General features: G+C 44.1%; 1 protein-coding gene across 2 annotated transcripts in view; it reads right to left on the bottom strand.

Annotated features, from left to right (window-relative positions):
- SLC35F3 (solute carrier family 35 member F3) overlaps positions 1 to 20,543 on the bottom strand; it is a 413,829-nt gene that overhangs the window by 70,148 nt on the left and 323,138 nt on the right. The gene's annotated exons all lie outside the window — the stretch shown is intronic.

Raw genomic sequence — 20,543 nt, 5'->3', positions numbered from 1 at the left:
CTGCCTCAGCCTCCCGAGTAGCTGGGATTACAGGTGTGCCCCACTATGCCCAGTTAATTTTTGTATTTTTAGTAGAGACAGGGTTTCATCATATTGGCCAGGCTGGTCTTGAACTCCTGATCTCAGGTGATCCACCCCCCTTGGCCTCCCAAAGTGCTGGGATTACAGGCGTGAGCCACTGCGCCTGGCCAGCTGAACAGCATTCTACCAAAGGTTGTATACCACAATCTCTTTAGCCTGTTCCTGATTGTTGAATATTTTAGGTTCTTTCTAATCTTTAGCTAATTACAAACAATGCTGTAATGATATCATGTTCAAACTTTATCGTCCATGCTTGCTTGTACATCCTCTAATGTAAATTCCTAGGAGTAAAGCTACCAGGTCAAAGCAGATATGCCTTTGTGATTTTGATGGGTACTGTTATAAAAATTACTCCACATAAGGTTTATCAGTGTCGTGAATACTGCCTTGGCAATGTATTAAGTACTTGTTTTCTTTCAGCTTTGCTAACATGGCATATTATCAAGTCTCCTTTTTAAAATTTATTTGTTAATTTGACAGGTAAAAATATGTTTTAATTCACATTTCTCTCGTAAGAGTGAAAGTAAGCATCTTTTCATATGTATTTGAGTCATTTCAACGTCCTTTCCTATGCAGTATCTGTTTATATCCTTTGTACATTTCTCTATTGAGTTGTTGATTGTTAACAGAGATTAGCCCTTTGTTTATCATATGAGTTACACATATTTTTTCTAGTTTGCTAATTTGGATTCTCACTTTGCTGATGGTGATTTCGTTATTATTTTTTATTTTTATTTTTTGCCAAGCAGTAGTCTTTAAGCATTTTTTAAAAATATAGTTTAGGGCCAAGCATGGTAGCTCACGCCTATAATCCCAGCACTTTGGAAGGCTGAGGTGGGCGAATCACTTGAGGCCAGGAGTTTGAGACCAGCCTGACCAACACGGTGAAACACCGTCTCTACTAAAAATACAAAAATTAGTCAGGTGTAGTGGTGTGGGCCTATAATCCCAACTGCTTTGGAGGCTGAGGCAGGAGAATCACTTGAATCCGGGACGCAGAGGTTTCAGTGAGCCGAGATCATGCCATTGCACTCCAGCTTGGGTGACAGAGAGACTCTGTCTCAAAAAAAAAAAAGTAGTTTAATTTATAATCAATCTTTTCTTTGATAACTTCTAAACTTTGTACCACAGTGAGACAAGTCATAAAATAATTGCTCCATGTCTTTATCTAGTATTGGTAAGATTTCAGGTTTTACACCTAAATTCCATTTGGAATTTATCTAGGCTTACAGTAGGAGGTATGATCAAATTAATTTTTTTCTAGGTGGTTTCTTAGTTGCCCCGGTATTACTTACTAAGTAATGTATCTTTCCTTCACTTACACAAGATTATTATGTACTAAAGTTCTTTCTGTATTTAGGTCTATTTCAGGACATTTGTCTGAACATGTACTAGTACCACATTGCTCTAATTACTGAGGCTTCAGAGTATATTTTAACCTGTAGAACAGCTAGTTCTCCCTATTGCTCTTCTTTTCCAGAGTATTCTTGTCCATTTCCTAAAACAAACATTTGGACATTTTAATTGGGATAACACTCAGTTTATAAATTAACATAGGAAGGATGGACATTTTTATGTTGTTGATTCTTGAGAGAGTTTTAAAGCTTTCTTTATGCAGTTCTATAAATTTTTATTACATTTACTACCAGGGATTTAAAAGTGTGTGTGTGTGTGTGTGTGTGTGTGTGTGTGTGTGTGTGTGTCTGTGTTTTTGGTTTAGTTTGTAAATGGGCTCTTTTCTTCTATATATATAGTTTCTACCTGGCTGTTGTTCCCATCATTACCCTATTAGGCGAAAGGGTCAAACTCAAATGATCTCCTAATTGAAAATCATACATCCACTCACCATGCACTTTCCTTTCATAAACTTTAGGATGCCATGGTTACTTTCCCTTTTGTCCCTGTAACCTTCACTCACTAAGCAGTTTTTCCTTGTTGGTCATACCAGTCCTTGCTATTTCCTTTACCTCTTGAGCAATGAAATCATCCTAAAGGAGGTCAGAGATTTATTAGAGGACCAAAGTCTAGTTTAATGAGGCATCCAGCATTGGTCAAGATGTCAAAATACCCCATTACTCTTAGTTGTTCCTTTCAGACTTTGTTGGCATTGTCATCTGTTCCAAGCAGGAGGCACCTCAAGCCTTCATTTGCTAGGGGATTGCTATGGTTTCATTTGTTTGGCCCCTCCAAATCTCATGTTGAAATCTGATCCCCAGTGTTGGAGGTGGGGCCTAATGGGAGGTCTTTGTATCACAGGGGCAAATCCCTCCTGAATGGCTTGGTGCAGTCTTTGCAGTAATGAGTGAGTTCTCACTCTATTAGTTCCTGTGACAGCCAATTGTTAAAAAGAGTGTGGTACCCCCTCCTCTCTCTTTTTGCTTCTTCTCTTGTCATATAATCTCTGCTTCACCTTCCATCATGAGTGGAAGCAGTCTGAGGTTCTTACTAGATGCAAATGCTGGCACCATGCTTCTTGGATATCCTGCAAAATGATGAATCAAAGGAACTTCTTTTCTTTGTAAGTGACCCAGCCTCAGGTATTCCTTTATAGCAACACAAACAGGCGAAGACAGGGGCCATTGCCCCACTCCATTTAGCCTCCTCTTTGCCTTTGCTTTGTCCTAAACAAATTACTGTTTTCTAACTATCATAGTCACCAGTGTCCACATATTGTATCTCTTTTTAGCTCACAGTTCCATCTATCTCTTATTTTATTTTGAATAAATAGTATCTTCAAAAATGTGCTTCTTAGAATGCTGGCACAGGTGTTATATTCAGTGGAAAAGAAGGTCTACTACAGGGCCTATAATTTCCTTCTTCTCCCATATATATTTCTAGCTTTTTTCCTAGTTTGGTAAAATATGCTGGGAGACACGGCATACTGTATACTCCCTCGGAGGGTTCCGGTACATATTAGCACTTTAAAGAGTAAGGAGTTCTGCAGTCAAAAACTATACATTCCACAAACTGCTTTGACCACAGAAGCCTAATTAACATGGTGCATTACTAACATTGTGTGGAACACACTTCGGGGGATGCAGCCTCAGGGCTAGACGCACAGAGGTCTGTCTGAGTTATTATGCCCCAGACACCTGTGCTGTCAATCATCTACTTGGGCTAAAGTGTCAAGTTCACCCATGAACGATAATGGTGAGAGACCATTTGAATTCAAATTGGCTTTTATCCTTAGGATAACTACATAATTTTGGGGACCCAATTTTACTTGCAACAAAATAAAAATGCAGGGCCCTGGCCAGGGGTGGGGCAGTCAATCTCACCTTCCCACAGGACCCTGCCCCAACCCACAGCAGACCAGTGACCACCCCTCTCCTCCAGATGTACTTAGTACTTGGATGAATGTGGGCAAGAAACCCTCACCGACATGCCCACCAAATGTGCCACAAGTGGTGGCATAAGGAATCTGTTCAGACCCATGGGATAAGGGGGAGGTTCCTCTCCTGCCTGAGGGTTCACACACAGCCCGGCCTCCTTTAGGCAAGGCCATGAAGAGTTCCTCTTTCTCACTAGGGAGGATGGAAGCTTCCATATGGGATAGAGGAAAAACCTGTGAAAGAAGCTAGATATGTGTAAAGGGGTAGAGAGAAATTGAGCAGAAGAATATGACAGTATACACACCTGGAGTTGGTGATAAGGATGAGATCATTCATGCAAGGTGAGGGTCCTACTGAGTGGGTAGGATACAATTTCCTCACTCCTAGCTCCAGCCCTGCCACTCCCAGGAGGATACTGTGTTTTCCATTTATGATTAGTTAGCGAATCCCTGCAGAGATTCAGGAAATCCTGACTTACTCGCTGGCCAGTGGGTTGCTTCCTGGGGTGCATTCCCTAAGATTCACCCAGAGCACCTGCAAAATCTACCCCCTCTGGATTTGCTGTACAAGCAAGGGATTCCAACAGAAGAAACCTGGAGGATCCCTCACAAGTATCTGAAGGTTTCCCGGGTGGCTGCACAGGTGAGGTTTTCGCCTGGCCTTCACTCTGAGTAGGGGTCTATGACTCTGGAAGGGCAGGGAGTGTGGGAAGACACCTTGGTCACCTAAGTGGCAACAAGGAACAGAGCTTGATTTCTGGGCTGTGACATGGTGCTTCTGGCAGGAACAGATTTGTATCTTGGGGCTTAGCCTCTGATCAAGAGGATCTGAAATAAGCCTGGGAAAAATCTGAGTGCTTTTTGAATATAGCCAGAACAGCTCTTCTTGAATCTCGTTTTCATATGGCATTTCTTCATGTGATGTTTTTCAATTAGAAGGAAGTGTTCCTCAGCTAAATACCCCTGAAACCAAAAATGAACCAGCCAACCAACCCACCAAACAATGGACCAGCCAACTGACCCATCAAACAATGGACCAGCCAACCAACCCACCAAACAATGCACCAGCCAACTGACCCATCAAACAATGGACGAGCCAACCAACCCACCAAACAATGCACCAGCCAACTGACCCATCAAACAATGGACCAGCCAACCAACCCACCAAACAATGCACCAGCCAACTGACCCATCAAACAGTGGACCAGCCAACCAACCAACTGAACAATGCACCAGCCAACCGACCCACAGAACAACTGACCAGCCAACCGACCCACAGAACAACTGACCAGCCAACCAGCCCCCCAAACAATGGACCAGCCAACCAACCTACTGAACAATAGACCAGCCATTCAACCCACCAAACAATGGACCAGCCAATCAACCCACTGAACAACGAACCAGTCAACCAACCTACTGAACAACGGACCAGCCAAGCAATCCACCAAGCAATGGACCAACCAACCAACCCACCAAGCAATGGACCAACCAACCAACCCATCAAACAATGGACCAACCAACCAACCCACCAAACAACGGACCAGCCAACTGATCCATCAAACAATGGACCAGCCAACTGACCCATCAAACAATGGACCAGCCAACCAACCCACTGAACAATGGACCAGCCAACCGACCCACAGAACAACTGACAAGCCAACCAGCCCCCCAAACAATGGACCAGCTAACCAACCTACGGAACAATAGACCAGCCATTCAACCCACCAAACAATGGACCAGCCAATCAACCCACCGAACAACGAACCAGTCAACCAACCTACTGAACAATGGACCAGCCAAGCAATCCACCAAGCAATGGACCAACCAACCAACCCACCAAACAATGGACCAACCAACCAACCCACCAAACAATGGACCAGCCAACCAACCCACCTAACAATGGACCAGCCAACAAACCTACTGAACAATGGAACAGCCGACCAAACTATCAAACAATGGACCAGCCAATCAACTGACCAACCCAACAATCAAATGACAAAGTTTAAAACCATTGCTCTATTATACACATATGCACACACAGAGACATGCATACATGCACCCATGCATTCACATAATTCCACTACTCCCTGCCACACAGAATTTCTCTTCTTTTTTTGTTTCAAGCACCTAGCACCCAGCCTTCCCATACAACTTGGCCTTGGAACTATTTAAGACACCATTGCTGGTGCTCAAGCTCCCACCTGTTTGGTTTCACACCTTGGTTTCCAGGTTTCCAGCCCCATGAACTGGTAACTGGGTCTTGAACTTGGCTGTTGTTTCCGTTATTTTGAGACCATCACATCCTGCCATGTCTGCCACCTCCTCTGTGCTGTGCCTGGCTCCTAGGACAGCACCATGGTCTCGCCTTACCCCCCACCGACACCATCTGACTTGAACACATACAGCAGCCGACAGGGCCTCCCAATTCTCAGAGCACTCAACCTACAGAGCCACAATAGCACTTTGCTCTGCTGTTCTCACCAATTCTGGGAGTGATTTCTTATTCATGCCTTAACTCAGCATATGGCTGTTTCTGTTTTACGTGTGGTTTTTATTAATGCTAGGTCCCCTGGCAGTTCAGTGCATAAAAGGACATGACTTGGGTTATACATGACTGTGTTGTCAGTGGCCTGCATTACTGTACTTCTTGGGCACTATTTGCATAAAAATACTTCACCTATTCAGAAGGGGAAAACATCAGTATGGAAAAAGGAATCCAGAAGATTCATGGACAGAAAACGCATCATGTGTTTGCTCTTATCATTTGGCAGCTCCAGAGTAGTTTTCCACTCTCTGAATAATTTATTATCACTTTTATTAGTCCTCTCTATCCAGGTAGATATTATTTTCTGCTTTACTGATACAGGCCCTGCTTCTCAGAGAAAGGAGATGGCAGATGCTGCAGCTGAAGTCTGGGGGAACCTGGGTAGGTCCCAGGGTGTCTAGAAGGGCTTGAAGACCAGCTGCACCCAAAAGCTTGGGGGTAAATCAGGGTCCTGATTGCTCTCTGGGGTCAGGTTAGAGAAAGTGAACTGCTGCTGCCCTGGTAGAATTCTCCATCTGAGCCACTCCTCCTGCCTCCTAAACCCCAAGCCTCTGCCACTGGCAGCCTTTCCTAGCCCAGTAACACATCTTCCTAACAGAGGCCAGTGTACTACTCTCTCTAAACACCACCTTTGCTTCAGATGCTGTGGAAGATAATATTTTCCAAAGGTGGTAGCAGCAATACCTCCCATTCCATGTACTCTTCCCTGAGATGATCTTGCCACCCTCCAGTCAAGAGGCAAAGTTGATGTCCCCCTCCCCCTTGAAACTGGGCAGGCTTGTAACTGCCTTGACATAAACTATGGTGGAAGTGACACTATGTGACTTTGAGGCTCGGTCCTAAAAGGAATGGAGTTTCTGCTGTGTGTCCACTGATCCCTCTGGGGCTCTGAGCTGCAACCATGAACGCAGTGTGATTACCACGGACCACCCTCCTGTGAGGAAGCCCAAGCCATCAGAAGAGGCCATGTGTAGACCCTCAGGTTGACAGCTCCAGCTTAGATGGCCCATGACAACCAGCATCAACTTCCAGACATTGGAGGAAGACAACAGATGTGTCTAGCCCCCAGCTGTTGAGTTGCCCCCTCCAGCACACGCTCTAAGCATCATGGAGCAGGGGAAAAGCCATCTCTTGATGCCAACAAAGGAGTTGTTAATGTCATTAAGGTTCAGATTAGTTTGTTAAAGAGTAATAGTAACTGAAACAGATGTAGGTTCTCAAATCCCATAGCAGGAAGCAATCCCATTGCTGGGTATTTATCCAAAGGAAAATAAATCAGTATCTCAAAGGGATACCTACACTCACATGTTTATCACAGCACTATTCACAACAGCCAAGATATGGAATCAACTTATGTGTCCATCAATGGACAAATGGATAAAGAAAATGTGGCATATATACACAATGGAATACCATTCCGCTGTAAAAAGGAAGGAAATCATGTCATTTGCAGCAACATGGATGGAACTGGAGGTCAATCTGTTAATTGAAATAATCCAGGCACAGAAAGAGAAATACTGCATGTTCTCACTCATGCAGGAGCTAAAAACACTTGATCTCAAGGACATAGAGAACAGAATAATAGTACCAGAGACTGGGAAAGGTAGGTGGTGGTAGAGGGTAGGAGTGAAGTGAAGTTGGTTAACAGGGACAAACATACAGTTAGATAGAAGAAAAAAGTACTAAGAAAAAAGACTAGGGTGACTATGCTTAGCAAACAATATTTTATATATTTCAAAGTAATGAGAAGAGAGGACATGAAATGATATCAATGCATAAAAATGACAAATACTCAAAGTGATGGAAACCCCCAATAGTGACTTGATCATTACATAGTCTATGCACGTAAAAAACACATTTACACATAATATATATTTTATATTGATAAAAAAGTTAGCAGGACTTTAAAGACCCTAAATGCACAAATCCTCTAAATTCTTCTCTTCCAGGACTCAGTGAGCTTTAGGAACTTGTGAAATTCTAGCCAGTATAAATGTGGAACTGAAACTTCCTGAAGATGGGTTTTTACTCTCAGTTCAATCAGATGGCATAATGGAACTTCCCCTCTGCTAGTCTACTAATTTCAGACCTGACTAATTTCCAAAAAAAAAAAAAAAAGTGATAATCAAGCACTTCTTTTTCTAAAACTTACTTTGTCATTCAAGGGCTCTTTCTGAATAGGATTAGTTTATCATTCTGGATGATAGAGGAACAGCTTATTATAAGGACAGAGGGAAATGATTCCTGCATTGCTCCTTGGAGACTGCCTGCCAAGAGCTGATCTTAGCAAGTCTACTCTGATTGTGAACATGATATTGATATTACCACCACTGCCCATGGATAATTTCTTCCTTCCCCCAACCCCTTTCTACCAGCACCCCACCAGGCACTGTGCAAGGTGCTGGGGATATGCAGGTGAGCAAGACAGACATGATCCCTGTCCTTGTGGTGTTCAAAGATTGACATTTTCTGTCCAGATACTCTTTAAAAATTTTTATTATATCCAGAATAAAAATAAAGCCACATGGAAGCTTTTGGCCAATAAGGATATCTAAGTATGCATGGTAGAGGATGTAGGCTCTCAGACTGACTCCAGCTCTGATCTTGTGGGGAGAGATGGAGATCATACTAATCAATGTCATGCTAGCTGTTATGCCAAACTCTTCTGTTCAGAGGCTTGGCACACAGAAGTTTAGTTTTGATTCATGTTATTGGTTGACAGGTGTCATTTCACCCGTTGGTGAGCCTTCTCCCACCTTGCAGCTATGCCATCCCTTGAAGCTTGGGGATTCTGTGATGTGGCCAGTGGAACAGGGAAGTGGAGGAAAATGCCCATCTGCTTATTATCTGTCTTGGTTGACTCCTAGCCATTTGGAGGGAAGTCACTTAGCCCAAGTTAGATGCCAGGGGAGGCTGGGAGATGTAGTAGTCTCTGGCTGCACAGCCCTCCCTGCAGCAACCCTGCACTGTAGCAGGAGCAGGGATCTTGGCTTCAGAGTTACCCATCTCTGTCTCAGAATGATGTGGTTTTGCAAAGTCAAACGGGACACCAGTGGCTTGCTTAGGACTCCTGAGAGCTGGGGCCTTGGCCAGGAAACCTAGAAGGTGCCAACCTTCCTCTTTAGAGAAGATCTATTACACCTCCTACATCCTCTAAAAGGATTCTGCAAAATGCACGTTTACATGTGTCCCTCAATCTACTTTGTGAATTCCCTCCACTTGCTACATGCGAGAAAACATCTTTACCAAGAGACAAAGGCACTTTCTAAGCTGGGCATAAATACACCAACTTTCGTCCAACTTTAATAACAGTTGGTTATCTAATAATAAAGTGTTATTGGGGATACACAGGTGAGCATACCCCCAGTAACACTTTATTATTTTTTTTTGAGGCGGAGTCTCACTCTGTCGCCCAGGCTAGAGTGCAGTGGCATGATCTCTGCAACCTCTGTCTCCCAGGTTCAAGTGATTCTCGTGCCTCAACCTCCTGAGTAGCTGGAATTACAGGTGTGCGCCACCACGCCCAGCTAATTTTTTTGTATTGTTAGTAGAGACAGGGTTTCACCATGTTGGACAGGCTGGTCTTGAACTCCTGACCTCAAATGATCTGCCTGCCTTGGCCTCTCAAAGTGCTGGGATTACAGGCATGAGCTACCACACCCGGCCAACACAAAACACTTTTAACCAATAAGCATTTGGAAGACCCATTCCCCCTACTCCCCTACTAATTCATAGTAAAATACTGATAAGCCTGTCTCCATTTTGTTGGCGGAACACTTAAAGTCTTTCTTTGACAAAGTTCTCTTCTGTTTTTCCCTCAGAAAAACATGTAGCAAAATAATGCTATCTAGTGTTTCTAATGATGTGTTCCTGCAACAAGGGAGCTTTAATATCCAGGGCTTTTAATTTATTTTGTTATAAATTAATAATGTATATATGATTGAGAGTAACTCATTAAATGTAAGTGTCATAAAATAAGGCACTTAGGTAAGAAAAGCGTGAAATGCTTCTGATGCACTCCTGAATGTTACATTAAGTACATAAATCATCTTTGTTTTCTCTCTGCTCAACAAAGAATCCAGCCTAGGAGGTGTATGTAATTAGTATAGTTGTATTTTAAATGATCCAGGAAGCATATGAATAGAACTTGCCCAAATATCAGAAAAGGGAGATTCCTCTGGCCAATTGGATTTTTTGTCTTTTTTAACGAACTCAGCTAGACAGTATGAGACGTGGCCACAAAAACCAATATGCACTTTAAATAATTAAGAGCTTTCCAAGAACAAGTTCACCAGCTGAAAGACACAGTGAACCCACTCACAGCTGGAAGCTCTCTTTGAACGGGATGACCCAGGCTGGAAAACGCATCAGAGGAAGTTTCCTAGGGACCCTCCTTGTGGAGCCCCCTTCTCTTTTAGGACCAGATCTACAGCAGGCTGGGAAGCGGGTGGAGGGGAGGCCTGGCCCAAGATGGGGTAGCCATGTGGCCCCATCTGTTCTGGCTCATGCTTGAAGTAGACACAGCTGCATTCTGGTGAAGTGGAGGCTGACTCTGTGGAGCATTTAGCACAGACACTGGCTATCCAAAAGCATGTGATTTGATTTTGGTTTAAAAATCCAGCATAGCAATTTCCCATGATTCCTGTTCCCACTGGCTCCTGGTTCATTAGCCAAGCAAAGCTTATGTGGAATGTGATATCACAAAATAATATGGGAGAGAATGCCAGTGCCAAAAAGCCTTTACCCTGTGGCTCAATTAGAAATGGATTATCACCCAAAGAAATATGGCATGTGCAGAAAGGCCATCAAGGAAGACTGGACAATGAACAACAATAATAATCACCACTCGGGTAATCATTGACCAGCAGCAGGGGTACCAGTGACCACTGTTACTGCAGCACTGACCCAGAGCCATGTTCCAGGCGAGCTGATTTGTACCCCAAACCTTGTAGCCCACCGTGTAAACAGGCATTATTGTCTCCCTTTTTTTTTTTTTTTTTTTTTTTGAGACAGAGTGTCACTCTTGTTGCCCAGGCTGGAGTGCAATGGTACAATCTCAGCTCACTGCAACCTCCACCTTCCGGATTCAAGCAATTCTCCTGCCTCAGCCTCCCAAGTAGCTAGGATTACAGGCATGTGCTACCATGCCCAGCTAATTTTGTATTTTTAGTAGAAATGGGGTTTTGCCATGTTGGTCAGGCTGGTCTTGAACTCCTGACTTCAGGTGATCCACCCGCCTCTGCCTCCCAAGTGCTGGGGTTACTGAAGTGAGCCACCGCGGCTGTCCTGGATCCATTTTTAAATATGAGAAAACGGAAGCTGCAGGAGCCCTTACAAATAACTTACCCAAAGTCATGTGGGGTGTAAACAGTGGATCTGAGAACTGGAACAAGCCTGAGTCAAAGCTCAGGTCCCTTCCCTCCACACGTGGTCTCATTCCTTTCTATATCCCTGGAGCCTCCTGTGCGTACAACACTTGTATGTACTCCTGTGCCGCATGTGGCAGGAAAGTGGGTTAGTTATTTGGGAAGCCCGTATAATGTCTGTTTCTATGAAGGGCAGGGTGGTCGTTCCAATTTAGCTAGGATTTGTATACAATAAAGGCAAAAGGGGTGCCAGCGGAAAAGAAAAGAAAGAAAAGAAACATCTGCTTTAGCTTCTGCATGGCACTAGCATGTTTTCTCCTTTTTGCTTTTAAGCTTTAGAAAAATAAAAAGCATCAAGAGCTTGACAGGACATTGCTTTCTAGACAAATGGATCACCTCACATTTCCATCCGGCTTTCAGCTCATACCCTGGAAGGTCATGACAATGATAAGTTCCACATCAGTTCTCTGCCCCTCCTGTCAGGACTTGTCTCAAAGTTCATCTCTGCCAAGAAAGGCTCCTTCCTCCTGCAACAGCCTAAAATAATGACAGGGCACGATGCTGTCCTTCTTGCTGTGGGCTCCAAATCAACTACCTGGTTAATCTGAACTGAATCTTCATAAGGAGGAAGACTCAGTTACCTGGGGTTCTACTATGTTATCATCACCATCATTATTATTTTATGACCTCATCATCATCATCATCATTTTAGGACCTCCTCCTTGTCATTTTATATATATACATATTTGGCTTTTTTTCTTTCAGAGAGGGTCTCACTCTGTCACCCAGGCTGGAGTGCAGCGGCATGATCTTGGCTCACTGCAACCTCTGCCTCCTGGATTCAAGTGATTCTCCTACCTCAGCCTCCCAAGTAGCTGGGACTACAGGCACGTGCCACCATGTCCAGCTAATTTTTGTGTTTTCAGTAGAGACGGGGTTTCGTCATGTTGGCCAGGCTGGTCTCGAACTCCTGGGCTCAAGTGATCCGCCCGACTCCGCCTCCCAAAATGCTGGGATTACACGCATGAGCCATCATGCCCAGCCCTCCCCCTCATCATTTTATGACCTCATAATCATTATCATTATCAGCATCATTTTATGACATCATCATCATCACTTTATGATTTACAGAGAGCAGTAGGCATGGTTTGAATGAGTTTTGGTATCCACGTTAGGAGTCAATCAAAGATGGTTAGGAAATCCCTGGACCAAGAACAGTTTACAACTTTTTACACACCATCGTGTTTAATTTTGTTCATTTCAAACACGATCTACACAGAAGCTGTGGGAGCCCACAGGAGGGACACTCAATCCCACAGTAACCTTTGGAAGTGGGAATTAAAGTCTCCATTTTTTTCAAGTAAGAGCTGAGACTAAGAGCTTTCAGTTGACTTACCTATGACCATGTTGCCAAATAAAGGAAGAGATGAGTTTCCTGCCCAAACTATCTAATGGCAAGCATATGTTCTTATCATCTATCACAATGTCCCAGCATGGGCTAGTAGCACTCCTACCTCTGTTGCTCCAACCTGCCCAGGCACTGCCTCCAGGTTCCTTCCTATAAGGACAGATAGTGCTGACCCACTTCTTTCCTGGTAGTATTTCTGGAGAGGTCTGAGGCTGCAGAGCACAGGGCTCTCTTGCCCTTTCTCTGAGCATCTCTGGACTCATTGATAATATGAATAAGTTGGATCAGAGAATCCTCAAAGTCCTTTTTCGATCTTTCCAGGTCTCTGTGCAGATGATCTTTTGCTAAATGTGGTGAGATTTTTAAGTTTCAATGTGCCTATTGGCTGGCTCACTAGTCTTGACTCAATGATGAAAAACCACATGGAAAGTAAGAAATGGCTCCACATTTCTTACATTGGGATAGGATGGGGTGGTGCCTGAGCATACTGGTTATATCCTGCAAATCCGTACACACTTGTGACTTTTGTATGCCACCTACACGGGCCCTCCTCCTCATCTGACCCTCACAAAGATTAACTGATCCTCAAAATCCACCAGTTGAAGGATGCTCCTCTGGGAGACCATCCTTCATTGCTTCCCACCTTTGATTTCACTGTCACACTGATCTTGCAAATATTCACAGGGACCATGGCACTTAAGCTAAAAATGTTACCAAATCCCTTGTTGATAATTCCAGCCTCAGGTATCATGATCCCATAAAAGTCATAATTACACTCATATGGCAGTTATTTAAATGGCTGTTATTCTTCAAACCCACACCTTAAACACAAACATGAGCATTGGCACTGACCTTTCAAAGAATTTCAGTGAAATCGAAATAACATTGCTATAGCTGAATAAGACAAGCTCTGGAATTATAAGGTTATAAGACAGATAACCTTCTTAAACTGCTGAACTTCAAAGCCATATCCTTAATTTCTGTTCAAAGATGAATAGCAATCTCAGATAATTGGGATGTGGGATGGCTGAAGTATAGAAAAAAAGGAGATCAAGAGGTAATGAAAATGTTCTGCTTGCCTCAGTGAAAGCCTAAAAATCACTTGTAGAAAGAATATTCTGAACTTGTCTGTAGGGGTGTTTGGCTGTCTTTGAATTTCACTGGGATGAAGCCAGCATATGTTAACTGAGATGCGGTGGTGGGGTGGGGGAGATGCCAGAGGAAAAATAAATGAGCTAATCTATGAATACCACAATGATAGGATGAAAGGGAAGACTATATAGAGTGGTGGGACCTGGGGTAAACTCAGAAGGTGATGTCACAATCTGGGGCATGTGGACAATGTTCTGTTTCATTTCACCACTGATGTATTCTTGAATATGGCAAGTGTTGTCTTAAAACAGGCAGAGACAACCCAAACCTATTCAGCCTCCCCCATCTCATTTCTTCCTTTGCTGACACCGGTGCCCATTATGACTTCTCATTTAGACTTGGAGCATTGATTACATGATTTCCTGTGGCTGTACCAGACATCTACTATTCAGCTGGCTACGTGTGTGTGTATGTGTGTGTGTGTGTGTGTGTGTGTGTGTGTGTGTGTGTGTATGGGGCATGGTATTTTGCCTTAGGCTAGCAAAATCTCCTGGCTATACATGAGGATGTGTATGCATAATTGCCATTATTCACCACCACACTCGAGCCATGGGCCAAATTACAAACTGCAGTCTTCCAATATTTTGTCAATTTTTTCTAAACCAGTTACAAAAATAAACACACAAACAAACAACAAAAACATCAACTGTAAGAGTTATGAATGTAGCTCATCACTTTCTGGGTGGATAATTCTTAGAAATCAGACAGGAAAGGCTGGGTGCAGTGGCTCATGCCTTTAGTCCCAGCACTTTGGGAGGCCAAGGTGGGCAGATCGCTTGAGAGCAGGAGTATGAGACTAGCCTGGGCAACACGGCGAAACCTCATCTCTACAAAAATTATTTAATACAACAACAACAACGAAGAAATCAGACAGGAAATGAGACTGCTATGAGGTAGGAGGAAGGGTGAAGGTAAAGGGCATTTCCAGTTGCTCTTGTCACTGCTGTATCCTCAGTTCCTAGAACAGCACCTGAGACAGAGAAGGTGCTGGAAAGATTTTGTGGAATGAATGAAGCACTATCTCTCTCCTAGGATGAGGGGCCCTGTCACCTTCTTTCCAAAAGGGCCTTACTCTATAAAGAACAACTGTTGATGGGAACAACAGGCTGGAATGTGTCTGGGGTTCAGGGTAAGAAACACATCAGCTTTCTGAAATGTGAGGCCTGACAGCAGGAAGGCAGGGAGATGCTGGGCATCGCTAATTAGGACTCCCTTGGCAATGCCTTAGCATTTACCACTGTGCCTGAAAAGTTGTACAACTATTTCCTGAAAAGAAGATATTTCCCATGTTTTCAGAACACGTGAGTTTGGTGAAAATGACAATTAAAATGCTTTTTATCAACAGAAGAGTGTGATGTAGTCTCAAAAAGTTGACAGTTCAACAAGTTTTATAATACTTCAGGATTCACACTTAAAGTTCTTGCTACTGCTCAGGAACTAGGCATCCTGTCCCCCGACAAACAAACACCTGACAGTCATTCCACCTCTTATGTCAAATGGGACCGTATGCTGTAGCCAGTTACATAATTAGTACCATGAATCCTACTTTTGAAAGCAGCTCTGATTATACTAAAAACTTCTGGAGGCTCCACTTGCCTGGAGAATAAAGCCCCAACTCCTTGATCGGGCACCCCAAGTCCTTCCCATCTGGCCTTCAGCTGAATTTGGAGTCCCAAGATCTACTGTGCCCTGTCCTCACAGCCAAACTACAGCCAAGCCAGTCTGCCCTCACCTCTTGCCCCACTTCCTCCATATATATATATATATATAATTTTTTTTTAATAGGAGACTGTCTCCCACTCAGTTGTGAGTTCCTTAGGGTCAAGAACAACAATTGTCATCCACATCTGTCCACGTGCCTACATAGATATCAAAGAAGTATATGTTGACCTGGATTGACCTCCAGCGTTGTCCTTCATTCCATTTTCTACAGAGTCGCAGCAGCTGCATTTTGAAAGATCCAATCTGATCATTGCTTCCATGACTCCTGCTGATATTCATACTGGAAGTGAAACTCCTCAGCATAGTGTAGGAGGCTTGCCAGCATCTGCTCCGCCTAACTGCTGGGTCTTCTCTTTCACCTTACCCCAATTACATCCTACATCCTAAGAAGAGCTCCGTGCTCTGTGTCCAGCCTATGTCCTTTATCCAGGCTACTGTCTGCTTAGAATGTTCTTGACCTTCTCCTTCGGCACCTAGAGAACCATCTGCTTGTCCTTAAATAAATTGTTTCTGGCTAACTTCTTTTTTTTTGTTTTGAGACAGGGTCTCACGCTGTTACCCAGGCTGGAGTGCAGTGGTCTGATCACTGCTTATCGCAGCCTTAACCTCCCAAGGCTCAGGTGATCCTCCTGCCTAGTCCCCTGAGTAGCTGGGACTACAGGTGCACCATCACGCCTGGCTAATTTTTAGTATTTTTAGTAGAGACAGGGTTTTGCCATGTTGCCAAGGCTGGTCTTGAACTTCTGGGCTCAATGAATCTGCCCTCCTCAGCCCACCAAAGTGCTGGGATTACAGACAAGAGCCACCATGCCAGGCCCTAGCTAACTTCTTCTAAGAAACTTTTGTACCCTGCCCCAGGACACATGTATCTGGACATGTATCTGGGCCTTCCCCCACTCTCAACTCCCTTGCATGCACCCCCACCCTGTTTGTCTATCTGACTCCCTTTCCAGGTTTTGGGCTCCTGGAGGACAGAGTCCATTTATCTTGTATTTCTAGTGCATTGCCTAGAGAAGATGCACAGTAACTATTTTCAGAACAAAGCTCCGGTTTGCAACTGCTCCACTCTGCTCTTTAGATTTTAAATGGCCGATGAATGTTACAGCTGCAAGACCCGATATGGTTCCTGCGTAAGTCTGGGTGGCAAGGTACACACACCGGGCCCTTGCAGGGTTTAAGATGAAAGGCATCTAAACTGCCCTTTTCCCTTTCTTGGCTCTACTGTTGCTCAGAATATCTGAAGCAGAATCAATTGGCTGGCTTACAGAAAGCCTGGAACTACAAAAGGCAGAGAAAAACATCTGTCACCACTGCACCGTTCACTTTTTTTGGCAGCCGCATGATAGCAGAAGGTCTCAGCATTTGCTTTAGAAAGCAGGTCATTACTGCTGCAAATTCCTGGAAGACCTTTGGACAAGACTGAAAATGCCCCAGATCTGCTCCAGCTCTGCTGACCTCTCAGATCTGAAAAGCTGCATTTCTGTTCCAAGGTCAGAGGGGCCAGGAGGCTGTGTGTCACCACACATGTGCTCAACAGTCTCTCCCAAACACAGACCTGATACAGCCACTTCCCTGTGCCTCCCCTAGATGCTAGGTGGTCCAAGAGACTGTGGTTCCCAAGCACCCTCAAGCATCTCATGACTGAAGCCCTCTCTGAGTTCTGGGCACTATTGCTTCCTCAGAACATCCTTGTGGCCAGCTTCATTGAGAAACAGTGAAGATAAGGGTTGGGCTGCCTATCATATTGGAGAAGGAAGCAGCTCATTGTACTCCTGGATGGTTGAGTGCTTGCTAGGAAGACTAAAGCAGGGGCTGAAAACCCATATGAGTTAGGCTGAGAGGTTTGCCCATTCACATCTAATTCCTGACAACAGTATCTGATCATGAGAAGCCCTGATCAGTGTTCTTGTATGCCCTGTGAAGGTACTAGGGCCACAAGTTGATTTCTTCAGGACTGACACTTGCATGCAGCATAGGGGTTGGCACTCTCGTAGTTTAAATTGGCCACCGCAAGGCAGCTAATGAATGAAGCATGGGCAACAGCCTTCAGTACAACCCACAGAGGCTATCACAACACAGTACTGGTTCCTCGCATTTACACAGCATGTTACAGTGTATAGGGTGCTTTCATATACAGCGTGTCATTTGATCACACAGCAGTGTTTTGTACAAGACAGTGCATATATCATCACCTCCCATTTACAAATGGGCATCTGAGGCTCTGAGAGCTTTGAGGACCTGCCCACGGAGCCTCCCGTCATGAGTGGCAGAGGACCAGGGCTTGAAGAGGACCAGGGCTCGAACATCCTCTGGGGCTCAATGGAGTCACTCATCAGTTCTACATGGTGAGGTGAATCCTAGTTCTAACATTTGGTAAAATCAGCAGCATTTAAAAAAAAAATCTGTAGCTGGGACTCAACAACTCCAGGGCATTTACAGTTAAAGTGCAGCCTGTGGGCCAGCAGCACTAGGATTCCCTGGAAGTTCCCTAGAAAAGCGGAATCTCAGATCCACCCAGACCCACTGAATCAGAGTCTGCCTTCAACAAGACCCCAGGGAGCCTCACAGGGCGTTGCAGGTTGCAGAGCTCTGTGCTGGGCAACGCATGCCTTCCTCTCTCGGCTCCTGCTTCACCCTGGGGAAGCAGCTCAGTTGGGGAGGGTTTAGAGAAAAGAAGCTTCCATCTGATTGCCTCCTGATAACTGCAAGAAAAGCTGCTGTATCTGTCCAGCTCCCCTCTTGGTGGAACAGGTCTCTGTTCATCTCCTTTTCTTCCCAGCTCCCTGCTAAACACTTTTAGCCAAGAGACTCATCTCCTCAGACAAATCAAAATCTTCTCTCTGGCATTAATTTTGATAAAGCATGAAGATGAAAGATGTGATTTGTCTTCCTTGATCTCTAAGAATCCTAAAGTCTGTTTAAAGTACTCCCAATATGAGTTGTGACAGAATTGTGATTTCCTAAGGAAGGTATGTGATGTTAAAATTTTTCTCTCCTTTTGAGGAAGGATCTCTCTTCATCCCTCCAATGGTGTATATGGCTTCATTGACATGCCTAATAATTGGCTGGTAAATTAGCAGCTCTGCCTAGCCACGGGGCTAACACAGCTTACAATCAGAAAAAAACAAACAAAAAACAAAACAAAACAAAAAAACTTTTTTAAAGAGCTGGAGCAGAATGTGATGACAGAAATTGGGAAAGCTTTTAACCAGTTTCACCAATAAAGTTAGGATTATCCTCCCTCTTTTACATTGTCAGTTAACAGGGCAGTCACCAGATTTTTTTAATGATTCTTTTTGAGCACTTTTTATAGAAAGACAATAGGTTGAAATCAAGGTGCTGATGTTTTTCTATGTATAACTAATCTTCAATGACCTTTCATTTTTTCCTACTTTGACCATGTAAGCACCACTTGATCTTGATTCCATCTGTGTGGTTTTCAGCACAATAGTTTAATGGTGCCAGGCCTGCCCTAAGTGGCTGGTGGTGACAGTCTTCTCCCCAGGTAAGTGGTAGCCATGGAGCACATTTGGGACAACAGCCAGTGTTACCACTTGGGGGGCCTCTTTCAGCCTGTATGGTTGAAGGTAGCAGGAAAGAAGCATTTTATCTTCTCTCTCAATAATTCTTGATCAAGAAAGTGCATATAAGCTCACTTTGAGCATTTCGTTAGAGGCAGTAGCATACCATCCTAATCAGTTTTAATGAAGGGTTACTGCCTAATTACAAATTAAATACACTTAGGGATACTTAACTGTTAAATACATCATTTACTAAATATTAGCTTTTCTCTGGGACAATTTTACTCTTGCCTTTGGGACAATCTTGGGCGCTAATGATTTGTTTCCTTCTGCTTTTGGCTTCTATTCAGAAGAGGGTGCATTAAGTGCCTCTTTAGCAATTTCTGGCTGGTCCATGAGCCACTGGTTTAGATCAACCCTGAGGATCAGAATTCTTTGCACCAAATCCGTTTCACTAAGGGGACATGTGAGACTGGCCATGTGATTCTATTCAAGCTCCATCAGAGCCCCCTCCTCCAGAATTCGTGCTCTGATTTACAAGTTGGTATTTTAAAGGAGCCAGAATTCCCTCTGAACATTAAAAAAGTATCACACCCGTACTTCCAGCTACAAGTTTACAGGAACAACATGGTAGATTCCCAGAAAGAAATTCTGGTCCAGGGGTAGACCTCCATTTCCAAACCTCTTTGTTCCTTGGACCCAATGATGTTTTTAGGTACCTTGTATCTTCTAAGGGGAACTTCAGGACATAGCAATCTTATGGGGGTATGTGTTTGTCAGGGTGGGGTGGGGTGTGGTGGGGAAGAAGGCAGTGGTGAAGGAATGAAGACTCTTAAATGCTCAATTTCTCCTCACCTCTGGGGCTGATAAAAGACAAGTTTCCAGGGCCTACTGTGTCACCTTGGCCAGCATTCATTTCTGTTTCTTTTTTTCTTTTTTTCTCTTTTTTTTTTTTTTTTTTTTGACTGGGCCTGATTTGGGACAGCCCTTGACATGGCCCACAGAAGGCCTCCACTTTGGGGAAACACGAGATGCTCTTAATTGGCACAGATGAGCGCCACGGGTCAACACCTACAGTGTGACTCCCAGGGAGGGCTGCATGAGCCCTCCTGCATACTGAGGTAGGGGTTGAGGTCAGGGTTTCTGGCCTCTTTTTGAAAGGGACGTCATTCCAATGGACTCCATTTGAGAAAATATAGTCAACAAAGTCCAGACACTGCTTTGGTTTTGACCATCACACTGGGAGATATTCAGACCCATGTAATTACATACCCGAAGTGGGGCATGTCTTGGCATTAGAAAGAGATGAATAAGGAAGTCTCTGCCGCGAACATCTCCGCGAGGGAAGGCAGCTACAGGAAGCGTCCGAGTGACCTGGCTCCATGGCCTTGCGGTCCTCACCCCAAGCTTGCTGAGG

The sequence above is a fragment of the Gorilla gorilla genome, chromosome 1 (genome assembly GCF_029281585.2).
Source record: "Gorilla gorilla gorilla isolate KB3781 chromosome 1, NHGRI_mGorGor1-v2.1_pri, whole genome shotgun sequence".
NCBI classification, from domain to species: Eukaryota; Metazoa; Chordata; class Mammalia; order Primates; family Hominidae; genus Gorilla; species Gorilla gorilla.
This window is presented reverse-complemented; position numbering and strand designations above follow the sequence as displayed.